Genomic DNA, 24,675 nt, shown 5'->3' with positions numbered 1-24,675 from the left:
GTCGTTATTGCAGCTGGTTTTTTTTACGTATCCCAATATCAATAAAACTGTTTTGGAAGTTTCGTTTTCCAAAAAGATTGTCTTACGATGACTTTCTTACCGAAGTGTCAATTCAAAAAGAACCAGTTGGTTATTAAAACAATTGATAATAAAGAAAGATATCATAATAAATTAAAATTAAACTATTACGCCTATTAAGCAGTTATACAACTTAGCACATGTGTCAATACCAATGATTTTCATAGGAAGAAACTAATATACCTATTAATGGGATTTTTTTCGAGAAGTTTTTTCAAATACCAATGATTTTATAGAAAGGATTTAATAGACCCATCAATGGGAATTTTTTATGTGTAGGTTTGATAAAAAAAATTGAAGTTTAATTTTTGTCAAAGTATTCATCTATTAGAACTAATGTTTTGTGAGTTCGTATGCCCTCGCAAGTTCTCTAGTTTCTAGGTTTAGGCTTACCGATATTGTTCATTCGAACGACTTTTGCGTTATCAAAAACTTTTAATAGTCTTGTTTGGATACTGAATGGTTCCGTTGCTAACGTTGGGACTTCAGAAGTAAAGTTTGTCTTAGGTACTACTGACAATAGTATCTAGATATAAGCTCATTGATATCCTTCATTCTAACTTTTTTGCGTTGTCAAACCGGCAGAAGTTTGAAAGTTTTGAAAATATTTTCAGACAGATGTTTCTGGAATTTTTTGCGGTTTCGGGAATTTTTTTTTAAAAGTGCGATAAGCTCGGTTAGTGCTACTAGGTGTTTCGGTGGATGTGGATGATTGTGCTAACGATGCAGTTGAAGCTGAGGAGGGTAGGGTATAGGAGTAGGTGGGTTTGAGGATTCTATTTTGGATGAAAGTTGATGTATTGTGAGGGTGTTAGGGTGTATTAACTGTTGTTGTAGGGTAATAAAATTATCAAATTCCTGGGAAATTTGGGGGGTATCTGGGGAATTATTATATGATCTGTCGGAATGAAGTGGAGAATAGGTTGGGGTCACTTGCGAAGCATAAGAAGGAGTGGAAACGGATGGGAGTGGATGGTTTGATGGGATTGGTTGAAAAAGGGGTTTTTAAAAAAAATGGAGGAGTTGGTCTGAGTATAATTTGATGGAGATGGTTCGGAGTCTGCAAATTTGTCAGGGGTTTCTACATTAGGCTTATTAAATTGTGAGATAGAGTAAAAAACTGAAATATCTGAGTTAGTATCAGAATTCGTGCTTGATGATATATTAATAATCGGAAAATCGGGTGGTGGGAAAGCAAAAAGTGGGATTATTAGAATTGGAGTTTGGAGGTTGGCTGGGTGGGAATTTGAGTGGTGTAGGGATCCAAGTTGTCGGCTCATCGTGGGCTAAAAAATGATTATTTTGAGACTAAAAAGTGTTGGTATGGGGTTGTTCTATAAATTGTTTGTATGTATTATCATCTTGTGAATGATGTGTCATGATATGCTGTATGGGACTTTGTGGTATATTTGGTCTAAAATTTGAGTTATTTGTTATTGCTAGGTTTCGGAAATTACGTGGGACTAATGATAATGGATGGTTTTGTAGTAGGGGTGGCAACTGTGGTGCGGTAGGTGTTACTTCTATATTATTATGTTCTTCGTCGTAAGTGTTCTGTCTTGTCGCTATTTTTGTGTTATATTCTTTTATTTGTGCGTCTAGAAGTATTTTGTTTATTGATGATGAAAAATTCAAAAAAATCCTGCAAACAGTATGCGTGCTACACTTGCTTGTCTATTTACTTGTGTGTGTATAGCGCATGTCTTATAGATTCCTTTTAAGAGTGAGAAAAGAAATCCTATAAAGTTAAATATTGCGTATAAGATAGTTATTTTTTTCTAAGATGTAATAGGGCCATCCTAGAAAAACTAGAATTTCATTTTTAAGGGTGACAAAACTGAAAATATTTATAGGTGAAATATCTTGTGGTCTGTATTTTTCACCGTTTAAATATATATAGTCTTTAATGTCTTTAAAATATCCGCTATAATCTTGTGTATAAATATCTGCAAATCCTGCGGTTTTGGCAAGTTTTCTTAAATTTTGATCAATTGACTGTCTTTGTATAGTGTTCATTTGTGTTAATAATTCTTGGAATTGTTGTGTTTTAATGTGGTGTTGGATATCTGATTTAGAATATATTCCAATTGATTGTAAATCAATATTTGGGTTACGAGCAATAGCTCTGATGCTTTCGGGTGAAAATTTTTTGAGGTGTTGCATTAACGTAGGGTATGGAGTAAGGAGATAATATTTGTCTTCATCAGGATTCAATTGTACTACGTTGTGGCTATTTTCTGATCCACATGGGACTGCGGTATCCCAAAAATATGTTCGTCTTGAAAGTGTGTCAACAAAATGTACTTTATTTTTATAGAATATAGGGATTCTTTTATAACAACGTTTATCTTAAAAAAAAATTTTGGTACAAGTATAAAACCATAAAAAATTTCATTCGTAGTCAAGAAAATTTGATCTATTTGCTGACAATAAGTATCCTGCGCAGGGTATTTTTAATACTGCTAGTGCGAGTGATTGTAGGATTTGTGTACGTTCTAATTCGCATAAATGGTGAAGTGTTTCTAATTCGGAGAGTGACATTTCTTGAAAAATTCGGCTAATTGTGTAGTCTAACTCCATATCTAAGTGAATATCTTAGTGGATATTACCAAAATAGGTGTTATTCATTAGTGATAGTTCTTTTAAACGTGTGCTTCTACTGTCATGTGGCTTTAGTTTTCCACCAGGTTGACCTGTGCTTTTTTGAAAGTTAACTGGTTGTATGATGTTCCTTCGTTTAGAGGGTGACCTGTGGCATAAGGGTCAAATTTTATTTTTTCAGTGGTCAAGTTGAAACCTTTTTCGTATTCAACTAATATTTCAGAATATTGTGTTTTGTAAAGTGGGTTTCTGTATTCGCATGCAATTTCTGTTTCTTGGTATAATTGGAAACGTGTTAATTTATTTTCTATTTTATGGATATTTCTAAAATCAATACTTTGTTTTCGGAATGGATTCTATAAAATATTTTTCGTGAAATTTTATCATTCGAGCGTGTATTTTCGCTACTTGAAATGTTGTGCATGTATCTTCGGGAAACCAAACAATTGTTGCTTGTGTCCGTGTTGTAGGGTCACAATAACCTTGATCGTTTTTGCAAGGTAATCTAATTCCTTGATAGAGCATTGTGTTGTCTGATAAATCTCGTGTGAGTTGTACTTTTTCGAGTTGTATTTTCCAATCGAAAAACATTATTTCTTGATATCCTTTATTTTTTTGTGTCTGCTTTGCAGTTTGAGGGATTATTTATTCCAATGGGTGGTATCCAGTGTTTATCGTGTATGTCATAAGTTAATCTTCTGTGTGCTCCGTTGTATGGGTATTTTTCATCTAGTTTTATATGTCCTTGATATCTTTCAAGTTCTGCTTGATGTACAGAATCGGCAAAGACTTGAAAATGTACTATTTTTCTGTCCGTGTTTTTATTTCTTGTGATGTTTAGTCTGAGTAGTTCGTTTTTACAATCATCGGGATTTAGATGTAAAAGTCGTTCTATATTACTTTGATAGAATTATTCGTGATCAAGTCGGTTCTTATTTCCATTGGAGATTTTTGAACAGTGTACTTTCTTTTCGGAAAATATTGCTGTAAATTTATATCCTGTGACTGTTGTTGCTCGGGCTTTTGAATACAATATTGCTATTACATTTGTAGTTTCTATAGCTTGTGGTTCTGTTTCGCATTGTGATACTTGATTTATAGCATATTTGTGTATTTTTTTTGTTCGTTTTCTTCACAATCGTAGTATGTTACTAATTAATCCTGGGGTCCTGTGCGAGGATAAAGATTTGTGTTCTGATCGGAAAATATTAGAAAAAAAATGTGTTGAAATGTTAGTATTTTTAGATTATACATGTGTATGATAATCCTGAGTATTGGTTATAAAATGTGATGTAACCAATTGTCTTTTTGGTATATCTGTCGTACTTATATTTTACTTCAGTTGTTATAAATGGTGGTGGTAGCGATTGAGCTGTTATATTGGGTGGGTTTAATGGACAAGGATGTTGAACAATATTATTAAGTTTAATCGTGATTTCGAATTTTAATTGGAGACTATTTTGTTGGAGTATTTGGATGTTATGTTCACGAATGTCTTCGTGGATATCTTGTCTATAAGTCTATTGAGTGCCCAACTGTGGAGTCGGTTACTTTCTTGTTGTTGTCCAAATAATGGTGGGGGTGCTGTAAATGTATTCCAATCTAATCTTAAAGGGGTATTTGTTGATGATTGTTCTCGATATCTAGCGTCGAGGTTATTTGGAAAATTTAAAGGGAAAGGCGTCGGTGAAATCTGGCTATATGAAGGTGTTGATGGTAGCGATAATGTTTCTGGTAGTGATGATGATGTTGTTGTATCCGTAGAAACATCCGTAGAATATTGGTTCACCTTGTGTAAATGAGTGTGTTGTCCAATATGGTAGTCGTGCTGTGAGATTGGGGGGGTTAAAGGAATTTTCACGTATTTGTTCAGATGTTGGTGTTGAACCTAAGTAATCTGAGGGTATACTTGAGGTGCTACGTTGTGAAAGGAGTAGGGGAGTTTCTGGTAATGTACTATTTGGGTTTTCTGGAGTAATTGGTGTTGGTGATTGCGGTATGTCAAAATGAACTCGGGGGGTTTGAAAATTTCTATTTCGTCGTGGATGTATAATTTGTCTATTTATGTCAACTGTATTCTGGTTTTGACTAATGTTTCTTATTCTACTTAATTCTTGTGGTAATGTTGGGTTTAGTTATTTGTTGGTTCACTTAGGGGTGCCTGTCGCTGAACTGGTTCTAATGGTTCAGATAAGCGAGCGTGTCGTTCTTCAAAAGTGTATGAGTTATCTTGGAAAGAAATTCGTGTGGATGTTGGGGGGTTTTGGGTAGTTGTAGGTATTGTCGCGTTTTCTTGGGATGATGTCGGTGAAGACTGATTCTGTGATTGTTGGTTAGCAATTTTTGAAAGTATTTTGATTGATTTTTTCTAATGGAAAAATTTATGTTTATTGTAGTATTCTTCAATGAAAAGAATTAAAAGAATTGTTGCTAAAACGAATGTGATGATTGGCTTTTTTTGTACATTTGCACTTTGTCAATATTAGGGATGACAAAAATGTTATAAAAATTACAAATAGTAAAAAAATATCTGTTCTACTAAAAATTGTTCGTATCATTTAAATAAACTTTGGGTTATCGTACCTGTGAATATGGTTAATGATTTGGGAAAGTTGGAGATATATTTCAAATAAGGAGTAGAAAATTTTAAAAAATGTTGCAAAAAATGATTAAAATTATTATAAAAGCTTCAAAGGTATCAAATAGAAATATGAATGAAAGTTTAAGTATTATGAAAAAATTTATGAAAATGTTGAAAATCGTATTTTTAAAGATATTGACTGATCGAGAGAAGAGCATTTAAGAAATGATTTCTGTGTCGAATATTTTTTGTTGTTTGAGGCGAGATTCAAGTGTGGTCGAGTTATTTATTGATTTTTTGACAAGTGTGTTGATTTTTGTGAAAAGTTGTTGGGGGCTAATTTTATGGTGTTTGGGAGGTCTTCTTTGCTTTCTTTTTATTTGTCAGATGATCTGGGGTATTTTTGAGATATTTGTACTTTAGGCCAAATGAATATGGTCCTTTTTTTACTTTAGGCTAATTTGCCATTTTTGGTTGGAGGGTTTTTGAGGTCTGAGTTGGGAAAATATTGTTGATCTTTGCGTTATTAGATAGGGGAGGGTTATAATATTATGCTGGTATTTATTTTAGTTGTCAAGTTTTAGCGGGTTGCTTATTTTTGACCTGGAGGTTGTAAAGTTATAGTTATAGATATGCCTGGAGTTTAATATCTTTCGGCTAATAGGTTGGTGCTATAGTTATAGAAGGTGACAGATTGAATGAATCCTATTGGCTGAATCTGAACTAGAATTGTTGCGTGTTTTATTAGCATGTTATTTTGAAAAATGAAAGTTCAGTATGACCCAGAGGTGCAAGGATTATTAAGTTTTAAATTTAAAGTTGTTTTTGAAATTCAACTTTCTTTAATATTTTAGATTGTGTGATGAATGTTTTGTAGTTTTTACGTGGTTGATTTCTAAGTCGTGATAATTCTCTATGTTCTGATTTCTCTACTTGTTCTTGTGGTAGAATTTTTTCTATCATTTTCCTATTTTTTCTTTCTTTTTGAGGTATTTTTTGATCTGGTGTTTTTGTATTGTTTTGAATTGTAGTTTTGGTTTTGTATTTTGCTTTTCATGATGAATGTTGTGTTGTTCATCTATTTCTTTTTCCGTATGTGGATGATTTTGAATAACTTTTAAACCTGTGAAAGAATATAATTGAGTCAATTCGCGTAGTGCGTACTCTTTTGGGTAGTAGGGCAATAGATTGTTTCGATGTTGAACAATTTCTTTTTGATTTGAATCAGTGAGTTTATACGTTACGTCGGTGGGTTTGGGAATTTTTTGGTATGATCCTTTTTGAAGGGGTTGTAATTTTTCAGAAGTTCCTTTTTGTGTACTTAAGTTAGGTATTAAGACAAATGTTCCAATTTTTAAGTCTGTGGCTGGTGTAAAGCGTCAATTAATTTGGTCGTTAATATTTTGCCTTTGTAACAATTTTTTGGTAAATTTCATTGTGTTTTTTATCTCTATTTAAAATCCATTCGGTATGTGGGCCGGAGGCTAATTTAAGAATTTGTGGGTGATGAAAATGATCTTCATCATGTGTGTGTAAAGGTAGGTTATAACAAATTGAGTCTTTATTTGGTTGGCAATAACCTTGTGCATTTTTATGAGAAGTTGCTGTAAATATAATTGGTTTACGTGGCTTTTGATTAAAAACCATTTCGTATGGTGACATTTCTAGAGTTGTCGTGATTTGTGAATTATATGCTAAGGGAAATAATTTCACATCTGTTGACCATTCTGTGTATTTTGTATCATTTCCATTTATGATACATCTGAGATATTTTTAAAGTGAACGGTTCATACCTTCGACTAAACCGTTTGTCCAAGGTGCATGAGATGTACGTGGTTTTTGTTTGATGTTATATAAGTGGCATAGTGTGATGATTTCATTATTTATGAATTCTGTACCGTTGTCTGTAACTAAGATTTCGGGTAGCCCGAATTTAGCTATCCAGTGTTCATAAAGTGTCATGTAAGCATAATAAGCATTACAATGTGGTACTGGGTTGAGTGCTACATAATGTGTAAATGCGTCAACAATTACCATAATGTAGGAGTTTTCTTCTGAGGATGGTGAAATGGGTCCTTTTGTCTCGAATGAAATGCGATTGTTAAAATTTAAACTTTGTCCTTTAAAATCTTGTTTTTGTGCTATTTGTTTTTGATTTGGATAAGGTTTATTTAGTTGACATATGATACAATCATTGCATAATACTTTTATCCAAATTGGTGCATTTGGGAAATAAAAATTTTGTGTAAAGTTTGAGTATGTTTTCTCTGATCCGGAGTTTCCTTTAGTATTTTGTGTATGTGAGATGTTAAAAGCTATTAATATCATACTTAAAGGAAGACAGGGAACTTTAGAATCATCTAATTGATATTCTATAAGATCTGTATTGTCATTGATTACTGTGTTATTAAATTTTGGGAAATATCGGAGGAGTGTTTTATTTCCTAAAATTGTGGTATCTGCTTTTACTGGCTTAGTTTTGTATTTGTGCCATGATTTTAATTGTCTAACTACTGGATCGAGGTTTTGATATTGTTTTAAGAGTTCAATTGTAATTTTATCTGTTGGAGGGAAAAAAATATTTTCAATTTTCAGTTTTGATAGGGGAATTGTGTCAAGTGGGTCATGAAGGTCAAAAACTTGATTTATTGTGTATTTTGAATCACTTTTTTGTGGTCCTGATAAATTTGTTTTATCAGTTAGATTTTCTTTTTCAAGTAATGGAAAAAAGTCTTTTTTATGCGAGTGGTGTTTTATTCTTTTTTGTTGGGTGTTATTTTTTATCCATTGTGAGTATGAAATTGGTTTGAATGTGGATGTTCCTAGTAGATCAACTTCGTAGTGATTATTTTGGCAATCTAAGTAAAAAGGAAAATGTTGTAGGTTACTTATTTGTGATTGATTAATGTCAATTTTTACTGCATATTTGCATTCTAGTCGGGGTGATATTTCATTTTTTGCGAGATAACATTTTATATTTTTTGGTATTTCGACTGTAGTTTTTCGTGTGAGTAATTCAGGTGGTGTATTTCGACTTAATGTATCTGGTAATGCAAGAGTTTTTCCTGCTGTCCAAATTATATGTCAGTTTGAAATTTCATTAGAATTAATTGAAATCTATAAACGCTATGACTTGATTTTGACTTTTGTGTGAAGAGAAAAATGATTGGTTTATGATCTGTAAACAGAATTGTTGGATGTTTTGATCCAAGTATCAGAAATTCATATTCTGTAAGTGTATAAATTATAGCTGTACATTCTCTCATTAGAGCTGAGAGTCGTAGCTCTGCTTGAGTGAATAATCGGGAATTTGCTGATATAAGGTTCATTTTATTTGAACCATTATGTGATTGTAGTAATGCTGCGCCGATGCCAAAATTTGAAGCATCGCCAATTGCATAGAATGGTTGATTTGGATCAGGAATTGTATTTGAAATTTGTTCAATTAATAATTTTTTAATTTCTTCAAATCGTGTTTGATGTTCAGTGGTCCATTCAAAGTAATTTTGTTGTCTGAAGATATTATAGAAGGGTCTTAAGAATAACTGCATTTTATAGACGTATTTGCTTAAGAAATTTAACATTCCAAGGAATTCTTGGATTTTCTTTTTGTTTGTTGGTGGCTGAAGTTTTTGAATAGCATCAATGCGTGATTTTAATGGAGTGATAGTTTCTCGTTCTATATTATGTCCTAAAAATTTAACTCGTGTTAGAAAGAAGTGTGATTTATCGGGAGCGGCTTTCAGACTTTCGTTCTGAAGTATTTTATGATAGTATTCTAAAACTGTAAACATTTCTTCTCCAGTTTGTGATTGCATAAAAACATCGTCTAAATAGGTGATTGCATTTTTCTTGAGTTTTAGTGGTCTAAAAATTTTACTCATAAAAGCTTTTTGTTGTTCTTTTGTGTAATTTGTTATATTGAATGTTGGTTTAAAATATAGTGTTTGTGTGAAATAATCTGTGTTTCTCTTTTCATTACTTACTATGTTAATTATGGATAATTCTTCGTCAAGAATTGTGGTTTAGCAAATATCTATTAATTGGAGTATATTATTAACGCGGTAGGCTACTTCATGTATGGGTGAGATTGTAGCGTTTGTTTCACAATATCCTAAAAGTCCTAAGGGTAATGTTACATGATACGGTGTATTGTTATACACGTGTAACGAAATGATGTCGGAATTCGTGTTTTTCAAATATTTTATGGATGAGATCGTAATTTTGAAAAAGTTGTGAATAGGTTTAAATTCGAAGTCTGACATGAAAAGTTGTTGTTTATTTTGACTTTTATCATACTGGTGAACTTATTTTTTTGAAAAATTATATATATTCCCTGATAGTGGTAAATGATAATGGGGTAAAATTTTGAGAAGGATGGTGGTTGTTTGTTTAATCTTTGGAAGATTGTTAGGGCTGTATTTTTTGTTTTTGTGTACTTATCTTTGATTGTTGGTATATATTTAGACATAAATGGTATGCCAATGACATTGTGTTTAATATCAGTAATATGAAATATTTGTTTAAATGGTTTGTTTAAAATTTTGTTTTGTTCCATTGTTCTCGTGGGGAGAAGAAATAATTGGATTTTTCCATAATTTACTAATGTTGATCCTTGTGCTGTTGCTAGTTTACTGGAGGTTGCAAGAGGCGTTAATTTTGGATGTAATGTTTTTGATCGATTGTTCTGGTGATTCTGATTTCGATTGTTCGAATAACTTCTATTTCTATTATGTGAATAGTTTCTATTTCTGTTGTATGATGAGTTTCGTGATTGATTATTGGAATAGTGTATATTCCTTAGGTTTGATTGGGAACTGGATCCAGAAACAAATTGTTTTGCATTGGAATTTGATCTGGAATAGTTGTTTTGGTTATTTTGACTATTCGATCGGTTATAATTATTTTGTGAAGAATTTTGTGTATTTCTTCGTTCTGGTGATCTTCCTCTATAACTTGAGTTATATGGTGATTGATTCCTTGTGTAATTGGTGTTGTTCGGAAGTGGTTTTCCTGAACTGTTTTTAATATATATGTTTTTTTTCGGTAGGCTTTGATCTTTTTTCATGTATTGATAGAACGATTTATTTGGTTCTTTATGCTTTTGAGGTTTATTCTGATTGTCTTGTTGTTTTTGTCTACATTCGGAGATACTGTGTCCGTATCGTCGGCAATAATTACACCATTTTTTGAGGGATGGTTTGCCTTTAAATTTTGGATGTTTTTCATAGATATTCAGTATTTCAGTGATTTTTTCAATTAAGTCTGTAACGAAATGATGTCGGAATTCGTGTTTTTCAAATATTTAAAAGATGAGATCGTGATTTTGAATTTGTGAATAGGTTTAAATTCAAAGTCTGACATAAAAAGTTGTTGTTTATTTTGACTTTTATTATACTGGTGATTTTGTTTTATTGAAAAATTATATATATTTCCTGATAATGGTTTCAGGTGTTTCCGTTGTTGATTATCAATTGGATAAAATTTTGAGAAGACTGGTGGTTGTTTGTTTAATCTTTGAAAAAATGTTAGAGCTGTATTTTTTGTTTTTGTGTACTTATCTTTGATTAGTATTTTACTATTTAAGATGTTGATTATTGGTATAAATTTAGATATAAATGGTATGCCAATGATATTGTGCTTAATATCAGTAATATGAAATGTTTGTTTAAACGGTCTGTTTAAAATTTTGTTTTGCTCCATTGTTCTCGTGGGGAGGAGGAATAATTGGATTTTTTCATAATTTACTAATGTTGATCCTTGTGCTGTTGCTAGTTTACTGGAGGTTGCAAGAGGCGTTAATTTTGGATGTAATGTTTTGATTTCATTCCATGTGGGAATATTAATTATATTTGATTCTGCTCCTGAATCAATCAAAAAATCAATTTCAAGATCTGGTGGTTGAAATTCTTTGTTTCTTGGGCTTTCCAAGAGAAATGGTATTGTCCAAATTTTTTCTCTGGGTTGTTCTTCCTGTATATTTTGATAAATATTATTTGTGTTTGAGCATTGTGTTTCACCTTTTTCATCGGGTTTAATTACCGTGTTTATTTCGTTTACTTCTTGTGTAGTTTGTGTAGTATCGGTGGGTCCAATATAGTAATTGTGAAGGAGTTCCAATTGATTTTCATATATATGTGATGTAAAAGGTTGTTCATATATGACAGGTTCATGGTCGTTTTCGACTGTTATCAGATTTACAGAGAGGGTATTTTCTGTATCACTTTCTGTATCTGATGATCCACAGTTTACCTGATTTAGTTGTAATTCGTTACTTCCTGTGTCATCAATACCTGGAGGGTCTGATGTTGTTTCTTCATTTGTCTGTACTTGATTAATATGTCTTTGAAGTTTTGGTGTACTACTTCTGTATCGATGTTTAGAATTATGATAATGGTTATTAATCCTGTGTTTTGACTAGGAATAATTTCTATATCGATTATAGTAACTTGAATTTCGATTTTGTGAATTGTTTCGTGATCTGTTTCAATAATTATCATTTGATCTGTGATAGTTTGATCTATAATATGAAATACTTTTTGATCGATTGTTCTGGTGATTCTGATTTCGATTGTTCGAATAACTTCTATTTCTATTATGTGAATAGTTTCTATTTCTGTTGTATGATGAGTTTCGTGATTGATTATTGGAATAGTGTATATTCCTTAGGTTTGATTGGGAACTGGATCCAGAAACAAATTGCTTTGCATTGGAATTTGATCTGGAATAGTTGTTTTGGTTATTTTGACTATTCGATCGGTTATAATTATTTTGTGAAGAATTTTGTGTATTTCTTCGTTCTGGTGATCTTCCTCTATAACTTGAGTTATATGATGATTGATTCCTTGTGTAATTGGTGTTGTTCGGAAGTGGTTTTCCTGAACTGTTTTTAATATATATGTTTTTTTTCGGTAGGCTTTGATCTTTTTTCATGTATTGAAAGAACGATTTATTTGGTTCTTTATGCTTTTGAGGTTTATTCTGATTGTCTTGTTGTTTTTGTCTACATTCGGAGATACTGTGTCCGTATCGTCGGCAATAATTACACCATTTTTTGAGGGATGGTTTGCCTTTAAATTTTGGATGTTTTTCATAGATATTCAGTATTTCAGTGATTTTTTCAATTAAGTCTGTAACGAAATGATGTCGGAATTCGTGTTTTTCAAATATTTAAAAGATGAGATCGTGATTTTGAAAAATTTGTGAATAGGTTTAAATTCAAAGTCTGACATAAAAAGTTGTTGTTTATTTTGACTTTTATTATACTGGTGATTTTGTTTTATTGAAAAATTATATATATTTCCTGATAATGGTTTCAGGTGTTTCCGTTGTTGATTATCAATTGGATAAAATTTTGAGAAGACTGGTGGTTGTTTGTTTAATCTTTGAAAAAATGTTAGAGCTGTATTTTTTGTTTTTGTGTACTTATCTTTGATTAGTATTTTACTATTTAAGATGTTGATTATTGGTATAAATTTAGATATAAATGGTATGCCAATGATATTGTGCTTAATATCAGTAATATGAAATGTTTGTTTAAACGGTCTGTTTAAAATTTTGTTTTGCTCCATTGTTCTCGTGGGGAGGAGGAATAATTGGATTTTTCCATAATTTACTAATGTTGATCCTTGTGCTGTTGCTAGTTTACTGGAGGTTGCAAGAGGCGTTAATTTTGGATGTAATGTTTTTGATCGATTGTTCTGGTGATTCTGATTTCGATTGTTCGAATAACTTCTATTTCAGTGATTTTTTCAATTAAGTCTGTATCTGATTCCTGTATGCTATTTATATGTGTAGTGTTTGTTTCAATTCGATTAACATATTGTAGTTTTAGATTTTCTGTTTCTTCGAGTTTCATTGTGATTTCTGCTTGTTCTAGTTTGTCTACTACTTTTCGAAAATCTAAATCTGGTTCTCGAGTTGAGGACGGATGAGATGCTCTCTTTTTTATTGCTATTTTCCTTAATTGAGTTGTTAAGGTCATCATTAAAACTTCTGTCATTTTTGTGTTTTTATAGTCATGTTAATTAAGTGAATATGCTTTTCGAACTAGTGTTTCGATACGTACTGCTAATTGTTTGATAGTTTCATTTGGTAATCTGCGAATTTCATTACATAAAACTCTTTGGTGTTGTTTGTTTCTTTCAGAGTCAAACATTTTTGAAAATTTTTGTGTGAATCTTTTCCAGTCTGATTTTATTTCTATAGGTAATACTGAAAACCATTTTTGAGCTGCGCCATCTAGGGTTGTTTGTATTAGTGCTGTGCGTCTATGTATCCAATTTTGATGTAGTGGCGTATTAATTGGTTCAGGTCCTATATTTAAAATTAAATTAACTGTTACTGCATTTAGATAATCTTCTACAGAATGTTCAGGATCTGTTCCTGTGAATACCATCAGTGGTTTATTGGATGTTATTGATGATCCACCCATGAGGTATGGAATCATTGTCATCTGTAGTGATTCTGCGGCATTTGGCATTTGCGAAAAATTTGAAAATTGATTTTTTGTTATTTCGTGTTGCTGAAGGTAATATGGAAGCAGTATTTCATTTTGCATTTGAGTTGGTTGATAAGAATGCATTGACATTGGATTTTGTGGTTGTATTGGTTGAAAAGATTGTGTGTTAAATGGGGTTTGTAAACGCATTTGTTGTGGATTTTGTACATCTTTTGGGTTTTGTGGGTAAATTTTTATATTTCGAGATGGTTGAGGTTGTCGCGGTCTTTGTGTGCGATATCTTTAGTATATGGTGCAAAAATATCTGGTTGGTGATAGTCGTCTTCATCAGATGATAAATAGTTTGTATTATATGGTGTATATTGGTTATTTTTATTTTGTTGAAAGAATGGGTAATTTTCAGTATAATCCTGTGTAGGTTGTGGATTATCTGGAAAATTTACTGAATTGGTCGATGTTTTCGGGAGATTCCAATAGTGGGAACATACGTGATTTAAATTCTGTGTGTTTTTTCGGGGAGGTTGGTTTGTTCTTAGTGTGTGAGCATAATTATAATTGTGTTCTGCAAAGGTGTTTCTTGTGAATGGCTTTCGTGTTTTCGACGATATTGTCATTGGTCTATACGTTTGATAATCCATATGAGAATATTTTGGAGCAACCGAAGGTTTAACGGTTGATTGTAAGGTTACTTGTGCTAATGAAGTATTTTGTATTTTTGGTGTTGTCAAATTTGGGTGTATTGGTGAAATACTTTTTTGTGTAGTTGTTGTTGTTTGGACAATTTCTTCATTTATGAAGTGTGATGGTGTTTGAATATCTTGTTGTGTAAGGTTTCTAGTTCCATTAAGGTTTTCATTAAGTATGACGGTCGAATTTAAACTGTTATTTCGCGTATCAGGTAAAAATGTATTATAGTTTAATGGTGTTGCATCAATGGTTAATGGTATTACTTTTACATAATCTCTGTGATAAGATATTGTTCTTATTGCTTGACTTGAGATAGCTTGTGGGATATTTATAAATGTAGGATGAGACCATTCAGGATCTCGAAAATAGTCTGATTGTTCTGAAAGGGCAGTGTCGTCATTTGTATTTTGAGGTCTGAAATTTTTTCTTGCTTGTGAAATTAAATCTAAATTGTGAGTGAAATAATCTATTATGAACCATGCTATAATCTTTTGTAAATCATGTTTTGTATGCTGTGAAACATCATCTTTGGTGAAATTTTCTTTAATTATACGTAGAAATGTTGAAAATAATATGAGTTTATTTCGTACTTTTGTATGTTTGGATGTTTCAGTTGGTGAGATACTTTGAAATTCTGTTTTTTCTAATTTAGATATATAAGTATATATTATTGCGAAAACTTCGTTAGTGAATATAGAGTTTGCTCTTTGTGAATTATGATATTGTATGCTTTTGATATATTCTAGGAATACTTTTCAAAATTCTAATTCAATATCGTCTGTTTGAATTACATATTTGCGATGGGCTGTATTGGGTGTGCTGAATTCTATGGTGTAGATTCCATATTGTTGTGTTAGATTACATATGTCTTTCAAAAAATGTTCAATAAATTGTCTTTTGATTTTTACATCTGGGAATTCTGCTTTTCATGGGCTGATTCCGGGTTCAAACAAATTTACGAGTAAGTTCTTGCAAAAATCATGTTGTCCTCTATCATCGGGTGAATCTATAAGAAAGGGGTAAACTGCTTCGTCATCTGGACTATCGTCACTTTGAGTGTGGCTCATTTTTTCGTTTGATGACTGTTAATATATAACTATCGATGTGTCTGATAGGTTAATTCCAATTATAGAAGTGTACTGGTTTGTGTTTGTATTGCTTTTTTATTCTTCTTTTTTCTCTTTTTGATGAATTTGAAGTTGTTTCTGAGTCGGAAAAAAATAATTGATCGTGGATGGGACAATTTTTATCAATTGATTTTTTTAATTTGGAGAGTTCATCTAAACTGCTGGCTTCTGATTCAGAAAATGGGTTTCTATTTTTTTAAAATCTTTTTCGTGTGATTTGTCTTTGTTTGTTTATAATTTTTCTTTTTATCGGTTGTCGTTTTGTTCTAATGTATCCAACTGTTTGTGTATGGGGTGTGGTTACAAGATCGTATTTTTTGTTATCTATTTCACAGTTGTGTAAAACGATTGTTTGTTTATGTCCTAAATTTTTGAGTGACGTAAGGTTTAGTATGAGGGATGCAAGAAGTTGTTAGTTATTTCTATTTCCTTAGATTGTTAATCCTTACGATTTTTTGGTTAGCTTAAATGAGGTCTTTTTGTTCAGGGTTGGAGAGAAAAATATATCGATTCCGAAGAATGATTTTTTACTTTCTAGTGGCTATTCTAAGCTAAGGTGTTAACTTACTTAATCTTACTTAGGGGTAGTGATTGTTTTCAAGGGTTGGAGAATAGTAAATCGATCCACAAGGTTCAGGTATAATTAGAACGCAAGTAGTTCTTTAGATACTATTTTAAACTTACTAAGTCTAAGATCTATCCTGGGTCTGGTAAGAGGAGGGTTCAAGTGAAGGATGAATAACCGAAGTTCTTCATTGTTTATCTTAATTTAAATGGTTAGTTTTATTGAAAATTTTCTATTAGTCCTGGGTTTTTGGAAGGGTTGGATAGTGAATCGACGTTTGATGTCGTTAGACACTTGCTAAGTGGGTGGGGGAGAACAAAATTGTTTTGTTGATCCAAGGATGGGCCTTAATGATCAGGTTTTAAATTTATTGAGATCGAAAATTTATTAAGATCCAAGGATAAGCCTTGATGATCTGATTTTAAAAATTAAGTGAATTTAAGTTTAAAAAGATTTAAATTTATTGAATAAAACGATTTAGTTCTTTAATGATATTAGTGAGCTTATGAATGCTGTTATGTTTAAGTGATGAAGCTGGAACAACAGGATGATTTATGATTACTAACAATTTATTGTCATGCTACTAATTTTTATTTTTATTTTCAATAAATATTTTTCAAATATGTTTTATATAATGCTGCAGAAATTAAGAAAACGATCTGAGATCTTTTTATCAATCGTTATTGCACATTAATAGTTTTCTTCAGCGCCTGAAATGATCATGAAGGTTTACTTCAAAATTTAATGTTTGCAAATGAAAATCTAAATTCATTGCTAATAAGATTCTAAATACAAAAGTTTGTGTTGGCTTTTGCCGTACAACCATAAAACTAAATGGTAAGTTTCTACTTTGTCGTATGTCGTCTCTTGTCCGAGGTCTTCTTCCAATTCCGGGTAGTTCTATTATCGTTCGGAATATTGGCTCTGATTTATTGAGTCGTAGAGACATTTCAATTAAATTATTATCGTATAGCATTTTGAAAATGTTTTGTCTAATTTCTAATCTATTTTTGGTTAGTTCTAAGCTATTAAGGTCTTATTCGAGACTTATGGTCGCACCAGATGAGTTAGAACCGATGTGGTTAACTCATAGAGTAATTTCGGATAGGGTACACTGTCTGCTCGTCACGCTATCTTATTTTCGGCCGGATAGATTCGTGCAACTTCTTAGTCTAATACCGATCCTAATCTTACTCTTATACTTACTAGTGTCAGGGTGTTTAACTAGTCTCTGCTAGGCTCAATAGATCTAGGGTATACTGGTTTATTGCGGCTGCTGAAGTTCTCTTGGAGAGGCGACTTATTTCTAAGTTAAATTCAAATCTCTCTGGTGCTGAAAATACAAGTAATTTCAGCACTTACAAATCAGTCGGTTGTTAGTTAGATGGATTATGATTGGTCAATATTAAATATTTTACAGTGGTAAAATATCCAATTTATCCAATTATAAAATGTAGTTTAGATCAGGTTCCACTAGTTAGAACGACTTGCTGACACGCCCACCAGCTGATTTGAGGGGGGGGGGGGCTGACGCTTATTCCCCCTTCTCTCGGGGTTTCGACCCCTTGCCGACCCAAAGGGTCCCCCTTTGTACTATTTTGAGATAACTTTTTTTGGTTGACTGACCGAGAAATTTTCTGAAGGCGCATTCGGCGCCAAAACATACTACTTTTGAGGGAGGAGCACGCGCCGAATAAACGCGATTTTTTGTTCAAAATTTTTCAAAATGGTGTCTTCATAGTGATTTAGAGAGAGCCTAAGAAAGTTTCGACAAAATTTCCTAGATCCACCCCTGAACACGCCAGAAGTTTGCGTCGCCCACGTTTTAAAACTTATAGCACTGAAGTTTAGCCTAAGAACTTTGCTCCTACATTTTTGGAGTAAATGTTTCAGTTTTTCGAGCGTAGCGTTTTATAATTCTAAGTCATTTCGACGGAATTTCCAAATTTTGTATAGTATTGCTGATATTTTTTCGTTAACTTTGGCCAAGATCTTCGCCAATTTTTCTGGTGGGTTAGTTTGTAATTCAAAATAGGCTTAAAGCTTTGCAGGTTTATGCTTCGCTACATGGATTCGCTTATCATGCAAGGTCAAACTATTATGGGCTCATATACGATCGAAACAAACATGTTTAAACCAAGAAACTGAAACCAGATTAGCGAAACTGCTGAAATCTTTTGTTTTGCCATGCATAATACAGCATTTGTACATCATCTACAAATACAGGAATGGTTTCAAAAGGCTAAATCATTCATCAATATCATCATTAGAAAGTAACTGAATTGATATATAAAGTCAAATATAAAGGTGAATTTGTTTTATTGATGTTACTAGCTTGCAACTTTCTTCATAGAATTCAATATTAGTGGTTACCAATTTACTTACCAACAGTCAATCATCGCGCAAATCAAATCGAGCAAAGCTTGTTACAGGCGATAAACAAAACTTAATTTTTATTTAAATATGTCGACAGTTTGCCAAAATAAAAACACAACAAACAAATAAGTTGGTTTTTTTGAAAACGTTATTTTGTTTTAGTAAACTGAAAATTGATTGTTCTGAATTGAAACTTGGTTTTTTCATCAATCCAACTCAGCAGATTTATTTTTTAAAATTAGTTTTCAACGCAAATTAACAAGTGACGTCGACTAATGATGGAGTATGACGATGACAATGATGAACTGACCTGTCATAATGTCACTGCTGCCTGGGTTATCATGACCATCACTTTCTTCCTCGGATGGATGGGACTGGCTCTGAATCTTCTCTCCTTCTGTGTGTGGAGTCAGTATGAAGGGAAAATTGCCATGCATATTTATTTACAAAGTACGTTTCAAGGTTCATAGTTTCTAGATCTGACAGGATACAGTGCTGATTCGAATTATCCGGACGAAACTTATAGAACTTGGAACTCAAATGCGCTTTTCATCAATTGGTTTAATTAACTTGAGGGAAAAAGAATTTATCAAGACAAAACTATATAAATTTTTTAATGAAAAAACTCATAATTTAATTTTGTTGAAAAAACTGAAACACCCAAATTTCAAAAATACCATAAAATCTTCTTATTCATTGGGTTTCGGAAAAAATCTTTCGATTCAATTTTCAAAAAAAATTGGTAATAAAAATGCGTTAAAATGCGTTATGCTCAAAAAGCAGCGGCCTGTAAGTAAAACCGTACTTCACAACATTCTTTTGCGTCAAAATGTTTCAAGTTTCACTAGTCGACTTAAATTTTTGGTCAAAATACTCAAACGTCAAAATTAGACGCCCATTTGGTCTAGGTAAGAAATCATGATCTGGAAATGAACAGCAATGATAACTTAAAAAATCTACTTTTTTCCTTCGTGTCTAAATGCTGAGTTATGACCGATGTGGTTAACTCATAGAGTAATTTCGGATAAGGTACACCGTCTGCTCGTCACGCTATCTTATTTTCGGCCGGATAGATTCGTGCAACTTCTTAGTCTAATACCGATCCTAATCTTACTCTTATATCTACTAGTCTCTGCTAGGCTCATTAGATCTAGAGTATACTGGCTTATTGCAACTGCTGAAGTTCTCTTGGAGAGGCAACTAATTTCTAAGTTAAATTCAAATCTCTCTGGTGCTGAAATTACAAGTAATTTCAGCACTTGCAAATAAGTGGGTTGTTAGTTAGATGGATTATGATTGGTTAATATTAAATATTTTACAGTGGTAAAATATCCAACTTATCCATTTATAAAGTGTAGTTTAGATCAAGTTCCACCCATCCGGGATTTACAGAGATTTTTAGAACTATCTTTCTGCAATTTGAAGGATGGATGATGAACGTTGGTATTTGGCGAACATCATTTTCTTGTCCGGTTCCTCTTGAAGAAGAACGTTCCAGGATGCTGGAATTATGGACAGGAAATTATTACGTCGTCTTTCGACAACGACTGTGATCCCCAATGAAATCAATCCGATTTCAAAATGGTTTGCTATGACAGGTTTTTCTGTATTATGTAGAGAACTTGTTTTGTGTGCAACCTCGTCTGGGAATGGCGTGAAGATCGCGTGTGGAAGGGACGCCTTGTAACTCGGATCTGTACGTATACTTGAACATCGAGGTGGTCATTGGTCTAGTTCAATGAAGTCCTTTTCTGCGAAGTCAAGTCGTACTCCAAATCCTTTGAGTTGTGATTGTGGACGGCATGTCGGTTGTGCTTAGCCATTTTTTTGTTCGAGTGTGATGGGATCATCTAGTCTTTGGATGTTCGTCTTTGTTGTTGTGTATTGATTATATACTGCAAAGCATGATCTACATTTTATAAAATTTTGTTAATTCAGTTTTTTAATCATGATTTTAGTTAGTCGTTTTCACAAAAGCGTTTTTTTTAGTTTGTTTATTTTGAAGAGTTACTCACCCTTGAGTACCTCTTATTAAAAATAGGAGTGTGGTCAAAAAGCGTGGATGTAGCGCGGTGGGTTAGGCCGGCTATAGAGCATGCTCAGGACGTCCTCTCTGGTGGGTTAGGCCAGGAGTGGGAGTATGATTTCATGCTGTTTCTTTGAGAGGTCCTGTTATGTGATAACGTTTTATGTTGGCTTTATGTTGGTCTTTCTTATGTTACTTTGGTTGTGTCCTTCTTCCAAAAATCAAATTGTTTTTGGTATGGGTTTGTCTTGCGACTTTTTTGTGTTTTATTGTTTCTTTCTTTGACTTTATAATAGTCTTCAAAAGAATAAATTATCCAGTTTTAAACTGGGTTAATCCGGTTTGGGTACCGTTGGTTTTCTTTTCTTAGTCATGCTGTTATTTTATGATTTGTGGTGTTTAGTAAGCTGCGTTTGGTTTAGTATATAATTCCTTTCCAACCGGGTTAAAGGAAAGTTGGAAACTTGTTATCGTGTGTTAGAGTTGTTGAGTGTGAAAGCTTGAAACTTAAAATCATTATTTAAATAATTCTTCGTGGGCGAACTGTGCGAGTTTGGATAGAATTCTTGTGCGAGTGAAATGAAAATATTGAAAAAGTTAGTACTGTTTTCTCATTTTGTTAATTTATTGCATAGAATTTGAAGTTTACTGCGTTTTGGGGGAATTTTAAAATTATAAATTTTCATCGTAATTAAGTTTACTGCTTCATGGGGAAATAATTTATAGATAAAATTACTACATTTGGTATGAATTTTATTACATTATTCAGTGCAAGAATTTAACAAATTTGAAGAGAATTTAACAAGTTTGTATTTTTATTTTTATTTTCTGTTTTGTAGATTATCGTGGTGTGAAGACTAGAAATATAAATCAAACATTGATAGAAAATGGTTAGTACTAATTTTAAATTTATTAGTGAAGAGTATTTTAAATTATACTTATCTGTTAACCTTCTGGGAAAAAGCCGGGGTGAAGATGTCGTGTATCATATCTGATGTTGTTAGTAATTTGGCTAGTATTTAGATTTTAGTTTGTAGCAGTGGCCAAAGCAATTGAAGTGTTTTAATGGTTTTTAGTTCTTCGGTGCCTACTGCAAACTCGTAAGGTGTGTTTTGAATGAAGTTATATATTTTTTGACTATATTTAGTATTGTGTATGAATTCTAATATTGGTATTTCAATAGGCTGGATAAATTCATGCGGGATAAGGAAGGGTTTGGATTCTTCGGCATTGAAGGTCTTCTTGATGGGACAAAATATATACATTTGGGTAACTGGGTCATAGTTGCGGAGGATGCCGTGGAGGTTAGTATCTTTGATGCAATATGTAAAATTAAGAAAAAATGGTGACGTGTACTTTGAGTTGAGAAACTGAAAACGATGGTGAGGTTGTCTTGATGGGGTATGCAAATCAAAATGATTTTGTATAAAACGATAGTATGTATATGTGTGGGTTTGTTTAGTGCGTAACATAATATCGTTGGAACAGTGCAAATCGCGTTCATGTGGTGAAAGAAAGTGAAAGGTTAGTGAAAATAACTGAAATTTGTCATAGAAGCTTTTGTATGCTTGAATATCAGCTAGTGATTCTGAAATGATGTGATCATAATTTCTATCAAAAATATTGTGAATACGTAAAATGTGAATACGTATGATGTTTTGATGAAAAATTTTTCTGTTAATTGCGGGTTAGCGAAGCGGTCTTCATCTAAAAATTGGTCTTGATTAGGTCGGATGATATTATGGTCGTAATATTCTTTTGTAAATTGGTTAGCTCGGGGTGCAGTGAATGTTTTTAGTAATTTTTTATATCCTACTTAAGTAAATTGTCGAGGTGTTAGTGTTGTAGTGAGTCTATATAACATGTCTTTGTTCTTTTCTATGCTGCCATGAGTATTAGTTAGTGGTAGGCAAAGGGGGTTAGTAAAATGATAATAAGCTGTCCAATGAAGTGTTGGCATTAAAACATGTTCATCTACAAAATTGCGTGTGTCATTAGTATCGTTAGGTGTGTTTGATGTATATTGTGGAAATGAGGGTAAGGTGTTTGTAAGAAAATTTTTTGTGTTTGTATGTTGCGGGTGATTAATATTTTCGCAGGCTGTTTCGGGTTTGGTCGGGAATGGGTGATTCGGGAATTTTCGTTTAAAAGTGCGATAAGCTCGGTGAGTGCTACTAGGTGTTTCGGTGGATGTGGATGATTGTGTGAATGATGCAGTGTAAGCTGAGGAGGGTGTAGGAGTAGGTGGATTTGAGGATGTTATTGTGGATGATAGTTGATGTATTGTGAGGGTGTTAGGGTGTATTAAATGTTGTTGTAGGGTAATAAAATTATCAAATTCCTGGGAAATTTGGGGGATATCTGGGGAATTTTTATATGATCTGTCGGAATGAAATGGAGAATAGTTTGGGGTCACTTGCGAAGCATAAGAAGGAGTGGAAACGGATGGGAGTGGATGATTTGATGGGATTGGTTGAAAAGGGGGTTTTGAAAAAATTGAGGAGTTGGTCTGAGTATAATTTGATGGATATGGTTCGGAGTCTGCAAATTCGTCAGGGGTTTCTACATTAGGGTTATTAAATTGTGAGATAGAGTATAAAACTAAAATATCTGAGTTAGTATCAGAATTCGTGCTTGATGATTCATTAATAATCGGAAAATCGGGTGGTGGGAAAGCAAAAAGTGGGAATATTGGGAGTTGAGTTTGGACGTTGGCTGGGTGGAAATTTGAGCGATGGAGGGATCCAAGTTGTCGGCTCATCGTGGGCTAAAAAATTGATTATTTTGAGACTGAAAAGTGGTGGTGTGAGGTTGTTCTATAATTTGTTCGTATGTATTATCATTTTGTGAATGATGTGTCATTATATGTTGGATGGGGCTTTGTGCTATATTTGGTCTAGAATTTGGATTATTTGCGATTGCTAGGTTTCGGAAATTACAAGGAACTAATGATAATGAATGGTTTTGTGGTAGGCGTGGCAACTGTGGTGCGGTAGGTGCTATCTCTATATTATTGTGTTCTTCGTCGTAAGCGTTTTGTCTTGTGGATATTTTTGTGTTATATTTTTTTATTTGTGCGTCTAGAAGTATTTTGTTTATTGATGATGAAAAATTCCAAAAAATCCTGCAAACAGTATGCGAGCTACACTTGCTTGTCTGTTTACTTGTGTGTGTATAGCGCATGTGTTATAGATTCCTTTTAAAAGTGAGAAAAGAAATCCTATAAAGTTAAACATTGCGTATAAGATAGTTATTTTTTCTAAGATGTAATAGGGCCGTCCTAGAAAAGCTAGAATTTCATTTTTTAGGGTGACAAAACTGAAAATATTTATAAGTGAAATATCCTGTGGTCTGTATTTTTTACCGTTTAAATATATATAGTCTTTAATGTCTTTAAAATATCCGCTATAATCTTGTGTATAAATATCTGCAAATCCTGCGGTTTCGGCAAGTTTTCTTAAATTTTGGTCAACTGACTGTCTTTGTATAGTGTCCATTTGTGTTAATAATTCTTGAAATTGTTGTGTTCTAATGTGATGTTGGATATCTGATTTAGAATATATTCCAATTGATTGTAAATCAATATTTGGATTACGAGCAATAGCTCTGATGCTTTCGGGTGAAAACTTTTGGAGTGATTGCATTAACGTAGTGTATGGTGTAAGGAGATAGTATTTATCTTTATCAGGATTCAATTGTACTACATTGTGGCTATTTTTTGATCCACATGGGACTGCGGTATCCCAAAAATATGTTCGTCTTGAAAGTGTGTCGACAAAATGTACTTTATTTTTATAGAATATAGGGATACTTTTATAGCAACGTTTGTCTTCAAAAACATATAGTGGTGATACTTTTTTGTTAAAAGTATAAAACCATAAAATATTTCCTTCGTAGTCTAGAAAATTTGATGTATTTCCTGATAATAAGTATCCTGCGTATGGTATTTTTAGTACTGCTAGAGCGAGTGATTGTAGGATTTGTGTTCATTCTAATTCGCATAATTGGTGAAGTGTTTCTAATTCGGAGAGTGACATTTCTTGAAAAATTCGACTAATTGTGTAGCCTAGCTCCATATCTAAGTGGATATCGTAATGAATATTACCGAAATAGGTGTTATTCATTAGTGATAGTTCTTGTAGACGTGCGATTTTACTGTCATGTGGCTTTAGT

The 24,675-nt window shown here is 32.7% G+C and overlaps 1 protein-coding gene across 1 annotated transcript in view; it reads left to right on the top strand.

Moving 5' to 3' along the window:
- Positions 1-1,175: 1,175 nt before the first annotated feature.
- LOC134857103 (alpha-soluble NSF attachment protein-like) overlaps positions 1,176-24,675 on the top strand; it is a 396,564-nt gene continuing 373,064 nt past the window's right edge. Inside the window, exon 1 of the mRNA XM_063873505.1 lies at positions 1,176-1,179. The gene's annotated coding sequence lies outside the window, so the exon portion shown is untranslated. The remainder of the gene's footprint in view (positions 1,180-24,675) is intronic.

Source organism: Symsagittifera roscoffensis, chromosome 1, assembly GCF_963678635.1.
Source record: "Symsagittifera roscoffensis chromosome 1, txSymRosc1.1, whole genome shotgun sequence".
Lineage (NCBI taxonomy): Eukaryota > Metazoa > Xenacoelomorpha > Acoela > Convolutidae > Symsagittifera > Symsagittifera roscoffensis.
The sequence above is the reverse complement of the archived record's forward strand: the minus strand, read 5'-3'. Positions and strand labels throughout refer to the sequence as shown.